Source organism: Uloborus diversus, chromosome 2, assembly GCF_026930045.1.
Source record: "Uloborus diversus isolate 005 chromosome 2, Udiv.v.3.1, whole genome shotgun sequence".
Classification (NCBI taxonomy): domain Eukaryota; kingdom Metazoa; phylum Arthropoda; class Arachnida; order Araneae; family Uloboridae; genus Uloborus; species Uloborus diversus.
The window spans coordinates 108,752,367-108,764,925 of NC_072732.1; the positions used below are offsets into that span (position 1 = coordinate 108,752,367).

Below are 12,559 nucleotides of genomic sequence, written 5' to 3' on the forward strand. Positions count from 1 at the left end.
TTGTTTTCTGGTAAGCACTTTTGATTTTTTCTCCCCCCTCTTTTTCCCCCATTTTCTTTCTCCCTTTTTTACCCCCCTCTTTCTTTTCTTCTCCCCCCTTTTCTTTTCTTTTTTTGGGGGGCGGGAGGGGCCCGGCGACATAACTGGCTGGGGGCCCGCCTGGGTTCTCTACAGCCCTGCCCACAAAACTGATAAAACTTACACAGCTCCAATTTTTAAATCGGGCTCTTTGGTGTTCAGTAATCCGAACTTTCCCTCACCTTATTTTAGTGAAATGCTGCCGAGCAGGGATTTTTTCTCGCACTGCCAGACTATTTGGCGAGCAGTTTTTCTCTGGTAAACCTGCAACCCCCAACCAGCAACAGCAGCGAAAATTGTTCGCGGCCGGCTGTTGCAAATTGGCAAGCGAAACTTATCGCGTTGTGTGGCGCGTGCAAGTCTGTCCTCCCTCCTCGACCAGATGGGATTCATTGTTCCCGAGCATTAATTTCTTGCGTCTTGTTATTCATTATCTGATGTTTATCATTTGCAACATGCAGGCTAATCAGATTTTGTGAGTCAAGTAAGTGAAAAAAGTTTTCTTACTGCAAGAAATTTCGAATATTTTCCGATTTATCTCTATTTTATTACAAGTTTGTTGAAGCTTTGTGCAACAATCATAATACTTTTGCATAAAATATTTCGCAACCATCATGCTGGAGTTAATTAGAAAAAAAAAGTTTATTCTGTTTATTCAATTTGGTTATCTTAAGTCGTTTGCAATTACTGTTATTTTACTATAGTTTTCTAGTGTTTTTTTTTTTTTGATATGGTATGAATATATAAGTTAAAATTTGTTTTTATGTGTCATTGGTGCCGAACTAAAGGGGAGGGGGGGGGGGGGGCACGGCGCTGACTGTGCCATGAAAATTTTGGGGGTGTGAATTGATTTTAGGAAATTTCTCTATTCTTGCGGGGCGGGGGGCTCGTGCTCTTGGGAGGGGTGGGGGTCCTTGCTTGTGGAGTTGGATAGACATCCGTTTATGTAAAATTCACAAAATATTTGATCAGATCAAAGCCTAATTTCCCTCAAAGGGGGAGGGGGAGTTTCTAAGATTAAGCTGCGCCGTTGATTTTTTTTATTTGGGGCATGGGCGCCCATATGCAACATTTTAAGGGGGGGGGGCATAGATTTTTTCCTCATGGTTTAGCAGGATATTTTTCCTGTGGAAACCGATTTCAGTACAGATTATTGTTATTAAAATTTGACATTTTTAATGACTTATTCATTAATGGCTGGAGAAGAAATGTTTTTACATTTTTGCAAAAAAAAAGTACTAAAACCAAGGAAGTTCTAATTTCTAAGGGGGAGTGTGCTTGAGCCCCCACTTGTCCCCCTATACGGGCGCCCTTGATTTGGGGCTTAGTTTTAGACTCATTTTGAATGTTCTCGTTTCCGTGGGGTTGAGGTGGGAGGTGTGCAATCGTCTTTGAGGGGAGGGGGTTTTGTCACCCCTGTTTAAGACGCATCTAATGTCAAGAGAATTTTTCCTGAGATTATACAATCAGATTGATTGTGTGAAATTGTTGTAATACAATAACTAAAATTTTTAGACCTTTATTGAAGCAAGAGAGGAAATACTGTCTTTCAGTACAGTACAATCCCAAAAAAGAAAGAAGAAAAGAAAAGGGGGGGAAAAAGAAAAAGAAGAGAGGGAGAAAATAAAAGAGAAAAAGAAAAAAAAAATAAAGGGGGAGGGGAGAAAAAAAATCAAAACTGCTCACTGGAAAACAATTAGCTGTATTTCAAGTTTCACAACAGTAAATACCAAAAGAGTAAATTTTACTTTGTCTTTACGTGTTCTCTTGTTCGGAGTCCCCCAACCCCCTTTTTTCTTTCTTTTTTTTCTTTCCTTTTTTTCTTGCGTCCAGTGTCTTCAGCCCCCCCCCCCCCAAGACCCGAGCCCCTAGTTTCCAACTAGACTGACATAGCCTATTGTCGGACCTAAAAAAGGAAAGACTGAGAACAGAAAAGCCGGATTTGACGGAGTTCCACTTGTTACTCTCCTCTACCACATAATTAAAATCACATTTAAATATCAATAATTTCTACCACAAAAAAAAAAAGTTTTATCAATAAACCAAGCTAATGCGAAAAGTTGATTAAATCTAAAAAAATCCTTTATTGATAAGTCAGTTTTTTTTTTGCTTTTTCAGGGATGCCACTGGCGTCTGAAAAGACGACTAAAGCTACTACTTTGAAACAAAGGCCATTATTTTAGTGAAAATATGAACAAAAACAAGTACTTTGCAATGAATTGTAAAAGAACGGCGATTATACCCTTTGCTTCTCACTGCCTCAATTGTGAAAATTTGCCCCGTATATAGTAGACTTACTGCCCCCATGCCTTTAGTGGTTTCATTTACGTATCACAGCTATTAAAAAGATAAACAAGAGATCGTCTTCAATTAAAAATTTAAAAAAAAAAAAAAACCGACTGAGTCTCAAATGTAGAATAAGAGGCGTCATATTACAACGCGACCGCTTATTTCGAATCCCAATATTGAATAATTATAATTCAATTGGTTTAGGTGTGTTTTTTTTTTCTTTTTTCTTTTTCATTTTATAAGCTTTAAAAATAGTACTTTTTTTCTGTTGCAACTACTCACATTTCCCCCCTCATAGAGTATATTTTTTTTATATATTTGTTTCATGTATATGGCGTAACTTTTAAAATATTACGATATTTTAGTATTTTTGTATAATATTTTATACGAATAAGAAGTCTAAAAAGCAGGGCCGGATTACCGGATTACCGTCTATTTACGCCCTAGGCCAAGCTTAGAGAGTACGCCCTCCCACCCCATCCAAATTGTATCGAAATCGTATCCCCCCCCCCCCCTGTCTTTCTTAGAGGCGTAAGCAGCGCCCGGGTGATAAGTGAAAATTTCGCGCCCCTTCCCCCGATTGAAAATTGAATGATGGGTTTTATTTTCTCATTTTCCCTTGGTGATGTTCAGAAGAGAGGGGATTCGCAGGTAATCCCTGGAAATGTTTCAAAATTGACGCTTAAGAAATGCAATTTTAGGTCATTTAAGGCGATTTAACTCGAAGACACTGTCATCTTTGATGTTACAGAAAGGGATGAGTTAGGGAACTCTCTCTCCCTCCTCTCCCTTTTCGAAATTCAAGTCATAAAAGGAAATATTTGAAAAACTTTAATTAAGATGGGAAGAGAACGAAGAAGTTGTGGTCCTAAAACAGAATTTATAGGATTTTTTTTTTTTTTTTTGATGGAGCGGGCGATCGGTGACTTTAGAGACCGAAAAATTCGAAGACGTTTTTTTATGATGTTAGGGAAATATGGGTGGGGTTAAGACATTCTCCACCAGAAATTTTTCGAAATTGAAAACCATCGAAATTATACATGAAATACACCACCAGCTCAGTCATTTCCAGCCGAGGACTGCAGTTTCGTGCTTATTAGCACTCATCAGCCCGGCATAGGAAAGTGAGCTAGAGATGGAAAACTTCTTAAGGAAGCCAAGAGTGCCAAACAAACTGGTAGCTGATATAATTAGCACAGACCAGACGAGTGACCGAAGCAATGATTCGGTTCAACTCGAAAAATGAAGGCAAGGCATGGTATATTCAGTAAATTACCGGGGCCCATTAGCCAGGGCTAAAGCAGAAATACATGAAATACACCACCAGTTCAGTCATTTCCAGCCGAGGACTGCAGTTTCGTGCTTATTAGCACTCATCAGAACGGCATAGGAAAGTGACTGAGCATTCTTAAGAGGTTTTCCATCTCCTGCTCAGTCACTTTCCTATGCCGGGCTGATGAGTGCTAAAAGCACGAAACTGCAGTCCTCGGCTGGAAATGACTGAACTGGTGGTGTATTTCATGTATTTCTGCTTTAGCCCTAGCTAATGGGCCCCGGTAATTTACTGAACATCGAAATTATAAGCCATCTTTAATGACAAATGGAGAAGAGATGGAATTTGGTAACTCTCTTCCGTAAATTTTGAGGAAGTCCTAAAAACAAATCTTGAGACAAATTTAATAATGTTGGAGATGCTGATGTCTGCAACTCTCCGGGTTTTTTTTTTTTTAATTCAGGATTTTAGGCGATTGTAAATGAGTTGGGGGAAGGGAGGGGGGGGGGGAGGATACTGAAGTCATTGTCACTTCCCTGGAAAATTTTCGGGCTTGAGGCCTTAAGAACAAAACTTTAGACGATCTATTATGATATGAAGGCTTTTCACTGAACAATTTTCGAAATGAAAATTTTAGATATGCATTTGTAAGACTTCTAATGCATCTGATGGTGTTGGGTAAAGAGATGGGATTTGAGGACTCTCTTTCGAAAAATTTCCGAAATTTTAGACCATTTCAAAATGCTACGAAGGGAGGGGGGGGGGGATGGGCGCTCTTGCACAGATGTTTAAAAGTTGAGGTCCCATAAAAAAAATTGTTGGTAGTCTTCGATGATGTTCGGAAAATAAGAGACTCGTAGTCACTCGGAAACTTTTTGAAATTGACGTTTCATAAAAAGCAAGCTCAGGTAAACTTTAAAGATGCTAGTAAAAGTGGGGGGGGGGGGGGGGACTAAAACAAGGCTAAATTTTCAGAGTGTAACTTACAAGAAAATGCTTTAGTTTTTTAAACAGAAGCACTTAGTGGAAAATATCAACTTTTACTTTGGTTTTTACCACAAAATAATTGCACGACAAAAAAAAGAATAAGGCAGAGAAACGATTAGCGAGAATCAAAGCACAAATAGTGTAAGAACAAAAACACAGCAGTACAATTTGTTCTTTTTTTTTAAGCTTAATTAAATATTAAAAATTCGTCCTTTTTGTATGGCATCATTTTTCTGCTTGCAACCGGTGGGGCCTTGGTTGAGCCCGGCATCCTGCAAATATTTTTTGGGGGGAGGGGGTGCTGGAGTATCACAGCACCCTAGCAGTCGGAGCCCCTGGAAAATTATCTATTTTGACCAGAAACGGTACCTTGACTGAAGCATTACGCCCATTTTCCTCTTTTTTTTCTGCTCAGTGGGCAGGTTGCAATCTGTTCTAGCTGGATTTTTATTCTCCAAATACTAGCACGCCGCTTTCCTCTTTTTTTTCCCCCAAAGGAGCTGCTCATTTTTTTCCTCCGAGGTATGCGCCCTTTTTGGCTTTGCGCTCCTAGGCCAGGGCCTAGGCTGGCGTATTGGGTAATCCGGGCTTGCTGAAAAAAAGATTGAAAATGGTGCATAACAACTTTTAGAAAAAATCAACTAAAAGCATAGAAATTTGAGAGGGAGAGGGGGGGAGGGGTATTTTCGGTTGGAAAATCAGGTTTCGGGGGGGTCATCCCAGGTAATTTATGAATCAAATTATTATTTGAAAACGCAATTTCAGCTATTGTGTGAAAGCAGGAGGAGGGGAGAGATGCTCTCTCTCAAAATGTTTCGAAATAACAGCCAAAAAAATGCACTTTTAGGCTGTGTTTGGTAACGCTAGGGGAAAGAAAAGTGTAAACCACATTTTGAAGATATCTTTGAAGACGTTAGACAAGTAAAGGGAGGAGAGAGATCTCCTATCGGAAATTGTTTGAAATTTAAATTCTGTAAATATTATTTTAGGCTGTTGGCCAAGCTATTGGAGAAGATATAGATGAGGCGCTCTCCTCCGGACTTTTCAGAAATTTAAGCCCTAAAAATGCAGTTTTTAGTTATCTTTTGTACTAATGGGGTGCTCCCACCAGGAAACTTTCCGTAGCTAGTGTACTAAAATCGGAGTTTTTGGATCTCTTTGATTTTGTCAAGGGGTTATGATCCCCTTTTGAATCCGTACTTGCAGCCACATTTGAATTTGCTGCACTCGAAAGTTCCACAGGACATGGATTCCGACTTCCCCTTAAATCCGGCACTAAGAAGCACCTATTTTTTTTTATTACGCAACTGGTGAAGCGATTTAAAAGTTGCGGACCGCGCTAACTCGGTGGAGTCTCTTCTACTCTCCCCTCTCGAAGGGTATTTTTTGAAAGCTCAAAAATTTGTGACCAATCGCCAATTAAATACTGTTTCATTGACATTTTTTTTCCTTGATTTTGGGAGGAACCAGGCCCCCTTGTGCCCCTCTTATTTATGCGCCCTTGTTATAAGCCTCAAGGCCAGTATCAGGTCACTAATCAATTTAGTTAAAATCTATGCCGTTTGGAAAAGTTTAAATAGTTTTTTTTTCTCCTTTATTTGGAATTTTTTTAATGCATTGGAGTTCTGGGAGGGGTTTTAACCTCGAAACACTTTTTGTGGTTGTGACACTGTGATGCCTATCATTATCTTATGCTTAGCATTATCAAATAGTTTCACCACTGAAAATTTCGTCAACTTGTGGTTCTTGATTCTCATTGAAAAGTTCATCTACTTTGTCGTAAAAAACACATTATTCTTATGTTTAACTAGTACCCGCACGGCTTTGCCCGTTGTAGAAATTTTAAAGTTCATTTGGTTCGCCTGTATATTTACAAATAATAGATTTGAATTTCTCGCCAATTTGCTATGTTAATTTGCTCGCCCATGTTACAGTTCCTTTTGCTCGGTAAAATGTTCTTAAAATTGGAATAGAAAAAGAAAAAAAAATCGAATTTTCGAAAAATCGCTTCTAGATGCTCCCTTTTATGCTACGAACTAACTCTGTGCCAAATTTCATGAAAATCAGTCGAACGATCTAGGCGCTATGCACGTGACAGACAGACCTCCATGGACACAGGCTTTCAGCTTTATTATTGGTAAAGAAAGCGGATCCAGAAATATTATAAGAAAAGAGCGATTTTGATTTTTATTACTTTCTCGTTAACAACGTATCCTGGTTTGCAAATATGGATCACAAATATTTCAGACTTCAATTTTGAATTGTTTCTGGGAGAGAGCTGAGGGAGCCCGAAACTTACCTTCCCCCAGAATAACCAAAGATCGTTTAAAGTTGCGTTTTTTACTTCCTTTTACAAAAAAGGAAGTATTGTATTCGCGAAAAAATTTTCACTCAAAAATCGCCCTTAATTTCCATTTTGCTCACCCCCAAATGAATGTTGAGTTTTTTTTTCGATTCGACCACATGCGGAAAAGTGCCTAAGAATGTATAGACACGCGAAATATCCATTTTGACCATCACCGAGGTAATTACAACGACTTTTCTCGTGACGTCTGTATGTATGTGCGTATGTGCGTATGTGCGTATGTATCTCGCATAACTCAAAAATGGTATGTCCTAGAAAGTTGAAATTTGGTACATAGACTCGTAGTGGGGTCTAGTTGTGCACCTGCCCTTTTGGTTGCTTTCGGATGTTCCTAAGGGGGTCTTTTGCACCTTTTTGGGGGGAAATCATTGTTAATTTCGATGTAAACTCAAGTGGCGTTATAATTTGTCGGACACTTGGCGATATATCGCCAGTCTTTTGGTCGCCAAGTTTTGTCGCCAACTTGGCGACAAATTTGGCGGAGTTTTTTTTTTTTTGGTTTCAATTTGGCCATTGTTGGTGATATTTAGAGAATAAATATTGAATCACATTAAAATAGCGAATAATGGGGAAATGACATTAAATTGGAGTAAAAGGAAGTCATGTGATGCACACATCAGCTCGTTGTACTTCAATAATGAAAAATTACCGTTGGAGAGTTCTTCAAGGGAGTGGCGATCGCCCCTCCCTTGTATCCGCGCGCGATATATTTAGAGCTGTGCTTTAAAATGTTTTGTAAGAAGCAAACTTTAAGTTGGTTTAAATTGTAAGGGGAATTTATTTTCCAATGTTTTTTTTTTTTTTTTGTCATGTTAGTGATGAGGTGGGGTGAATGTAACCCCAGCGTTATATATTTTTTGTGTATTCCATAAAGTTCAGCAAATTAAAATAGGGAAACTCAAATAACTTTTGTATTATTAATTTGTAGAAATACAATTCAAGCAATATTATAAGTGTACATACATATGCATATAAAACCATGCATGTAAATATTAAAAAAAATTTAAAAGGAAATGTAGAAAACTTGCTATTCCTGTTATAAAACTATTTAAAAACAAAGTTTTATTAACTACGTCGTATGGAAGAAAAATAATTGATATGTATCCAACATAAAAGCAACTGTAAAAAATCAAGTAAAAGTTACAATGGGGGAAAAATTTAAGACTTTTGTTGAGGTGGAGTTTATTGTGCCCCAATCCTCAAAATTCTCAGTCGCTTGATATTTGACTTTAAAAAAAAAAAGTTGTTAGAATCAAGGCCCATCATTTAATGTAACACTCGAAAGACGGGGGGGGGGGGGGGTAAATTGCCACCTCCATGGCTTTGAAAAATTGTTTTTTCAAATAAGTAGGCGTTGTTTTTCGATAAAATTTGCATTGAGCCCCCTTTGCCTCCTCCTGGAAAAATTCGAAATGACGGGCCTGGGTGGAAGCACAACGAAATCTAGCCGGGTTAAATAGCAATATTTTAGAATTGTAGTTTTAACTTAAGGTGGAGTGTAACATTAAATTTCATAAAACTAACATTGTTTACATAATTTATAACTTGTAATACATTTTACCTTAAAAGTTAAGTTCAAAAAATAGACTGCAAATAAAATTTGCTTTTAAAGTTATTGGATTCGAATGCGTGTGTGGGACTTAAATTTACTAGTCAAAGGAGCATTTTCTTTCTATCCCACAAATGTTTTAAGAGCATACACGTACCTACATACGTGAACATTTTTTAATCATAGCTGGTACTGAATTTGTTTCAGCCATTGTAATATCTAATAACCATTTTAAAAACATTTCATTCTTAAAATTAAGTTTCTTAAAAAATAGCTGCATCTTCTGCGCGTGAATTTTTCCGACATTCTTTTAATTGCTAAATGCAGTACAATAATCAATATTAGTGTCATTGAACTAATACGTGCCTTTTGTGACTTCTTAGAATAAAACAGTTTATGGAAACGATAAAAAAATTTATTGCACGTAGCTCGTTAGGTGTATCGTATTTTGTGTTTTTTTTTTACTCCTGGAAAAAACATCCTCAAAATGCAATCTCTGTTCACAGAGAATACGTTTGCTCACAGTGACGTGTTCTTCATCACTGATGCGAACGGGTCTAGTTTGTTTTTAATCAGTCTGAGTGACCTTTTTAGATAAATTACAACATTACTCAGCTAAGAGCTAATCTGATTATGCTTCGTGATTGAAGGTTTCGAAATAAAGTGAAAGGCTTATCGTTCTAAAACGCTTATCGGACTGAGGTGTTTTTGATGAACCTTGGTTGTCGTCGCATTCTGACAAACGACATTAGACTAACCCAAAGGTGGTTGTTGTATTGGGAGCTGCCAATGAGTAAAAGTTGCTGCGATTTTTCATTTCAGAACTTTTTGTAGGATAAGTATTGTTTAGAGTTCCTGTTACAACTTCGAACTTCCTTTGAATGATGACACAGTTTTTGAGAAAAGCACAGGAGATTTATGTACAGCTATGTACAGGAAATGTAGTTACAACTGCTAAATCAATCATCAGCAAATATCAATCAACACCGTAAACTCAACGGTTACACACGTATTTACATCCAAAATACGCAAAAATACAGCTCAAAGGCTTCACAAAATAGCGCTAATACATGATCTCCAGCGCACCGCTGACACGTTTCACAAGCAAAAACTCACTCGAGACTGACTCCCGCCGTCGGCCGTGGCTATTTATAAATCTTGAAAGAGAAGTTTCCACAAAATTCGAAATGCTTCTCGTATTTTCTTTTTATTCATTCACGAATCTTATCAATGAAAAATAGGGGGACCGTATACTTCAGTCGAATGTAAGGGAGTTGTATATTCATTACAGGAAACTATTGACAGGTTACGATACTAAGATAATTTTAGATGAAAGATAATGGAATACACGCCAAATTTAGCTAGATTACAACAAATTAATCTCAAAAATAATTACTATTTACAGAATTTGTAACATTATGTATAAATAAATAAATAATAATGAAAGAAAAGATACTGTAAGCAGGTTGTTTGGAAGAGGCAAATTCTCAGTTTAACGAATGAATCTCCTAATTTTACCGAAAGATAAAATCGAGCAAGCAGGTTGCAGTGGAGCACACTGGAATTTCTCAGTGGAGGGACGCAGGATCAAAGGATCCTCCATTCTCATATCATACCACAACGCGCATCCATACATATTCTTTCGATTTTATCTATTTGTTGGGAAAAAACATTATAAAAAAAATAATAATTACTTAGCATAAGTTAATAAAATAAATTTTTGGGTAACAGATACGAATTTAAAATACCACAGAGCACAAGAATGAATGTACTTGTATTTACTTTTCTCGTAGTTAAAAAAATAAAAACAGCAAAGCAAAATCATCATTGTAGAACAATTTATGTTCACATAGAGTTCGATTTTGTACGGGAAGAAGAAGATAAAATAAGTTTTTTCCCCTTTTATTAAATCTGAAGATCTTGTAACCTTTGCTTGGAATTATTTTACGTACTACATACATACATTAGTCAATAGAAATAAACTCAAGGGCCATGGGAGGGGTCCGGACCCCCTTGGCCCTCCCCTTGTGAGCACCACTGCAGGCATGCATTCTTTCATTTTGTGAGACAAAAAATCATGCATCGTAAAAAAAAAGAAATAATTTTTTTTATTACATGCAACATCGCAATACCTTGGCAATACCATCTCCTTATTAACTGCATCGCCAGTTAAAATTTTGCCGAAAAGGAAAACAATTTGGGAGGTCACAGTGACTTCCCATTAGGATACCCCTGCTCTCAAGAAAATGATTTTAATTTTTTTTAAGGTCGTAATAATTTCAGTGAACAGGCATTAATCGTGCATTATTTCCCCTTGTTTACGCTTACCTGCACGATGTACATTTTCATAGGCAACTGTCTGCAATGGAACAAGCAACTGTTTTGATTTAATTGTGAGACACAGGTGTAGATTTAAGTTTTAAAAATCCATGTATAGTCTTAACTATGGGAAAAACCTAATTTGAAAAATAAGGGATAAATGAATGAATGAGAACATCTCCTCTCAAGGCCCCAATAATAACGAATCCAAAATTATTCTATTGACAAAATTAAACTTTTCAAAATCTGTGGGCAGTAGAAAATGTTATTTTAATTTTAGTGGTAGTGTGATAACGATGAAATTTTATCTATTATGTTGGATGAAGAAGTCTTATCAATTTAAATGACTCAATTATGCTTATAAAAAGTAAATCAACGCAATATGTGTAGGCTTATAGAGTGACTTACAGAATTTAATTTTTTAAAAAAATTTCGAATGCGTTACAAAAAATTCTATTGGCCCAGTTTTTCATACTAGTAACCAGATGGCTCTATTTGCCATTGAATTCAAGCAGAGACAGGGCCCGATTACTCTGGCCTAGGGCCCCTGCTTTTTATGGGTCCCCAAATGGCTAAAATTGCTTCAGTCAATGACTAAAATTGTAAGATTTGACTACAGAGGGCGCCGAAAAAGTGCATGGCCTAGGGCTTCCCTATATCTTAATCGGGCCCTGAGCAGAGACGTCGTCTGTTTCATGCTTATGTCCCCCCGTACATTAGGGCACACTTCCGAAATTGAGAATTGTTGGCGTAGCCCACATCGGTATTTCCTTCAATCTTTGTATTTGCTATCTCAATCGTAATGTTAAACAGAGAACACAAAATCTCCACAATCGGAAACACCCATAAAATAATTTTAGGCCGAAACCTTCATTCTTTTTTGAAAGCAAGTGCTGCGGAACAGGGACGGATACAAGGGGCGATGGGGGCTATCGCCGCTCCCTTGGGGGACTCTCCTCCGGTAATTTTTCGAAAACGAAGTTCAAAAAAGGCAAACTTCGACGAGTTTCATAGTTAATGGGAGAAGGGAGGTTTTGGTTTATGACCCTATCTCGGAACTGTTTCGGAATCGAAGTACAAAACCTTTGTGATTAATATTTTTAAATCAGTATACGTAGTAAAAAGTAAGTAATAAAAATCAATCGCCCCTTCCTTGAAAAATTTCTGGATCCGTCCTTTGCTGCGGATCTATGACCTTTAAATTTGCCGAGTCTGTATACATACAAGAAAGACGGAATGGTAAATAGGGTGGAGGGGCAGGTGTCGGGAAATCTGAAGAAAAATATCCGCCTGAACCAGTTTACCTGCCGAATCCCTGAACTTCAATCTCGCCGTCAAGTGCTGCCACCAGTAGAGTAAACTTGACCCCATTTAATTGGCTATTCTTCTGGAAGTCACGTGCATGTGCTACATTCTTAAATGAGAATCTCCGCTGAGTCTTGTGTTTAGGACCTAATTCTGTAAAAAGCGATCTCTTTAATGCTGCTAACTTAGTTGGCAGACTTTGAAATGCAGCCAATTTCCTTTTTATAACCTGGCATTGTGAGGAAAAGACCTTTTGTATTTGAAAAGTGCGACGAACTTAAAAGTTCTGTTTGTTACTTTTGTAAACATTGTCATTCAAATATTTTTTCAGATAAAATATTTTTTACTTTTTTTTTTTTTTTTTGAAAATTGAAAAGAACATGCTCAGTTCAGG

The 12,559-nt window shown here is 37.4% G+C and overlaps 1 protein-coding gene across 1 annotated transcript in view; it reads left to right on the plus strand.

Moving 5' to 3' along the window:
• Positions 1–427: 427 nt before the first annotated feature.
• The window catches only part of LOC129215985 (ras-specific guanine nucleotide-releasing factor RalGPS1-like), an 88,178-nt gene continuing 76,046 nt past the window's right edge, over positions 428–12,559 (plus strand). Inside the window, exon 1 of the mRNA XM_054850112.1 lies at positions 428–562. The gene's annotated coding sequence lies outside the window, so the exon portion shown is untranslated. The remainder of the gene's footprint in view (positions 563–12,559) is intronic.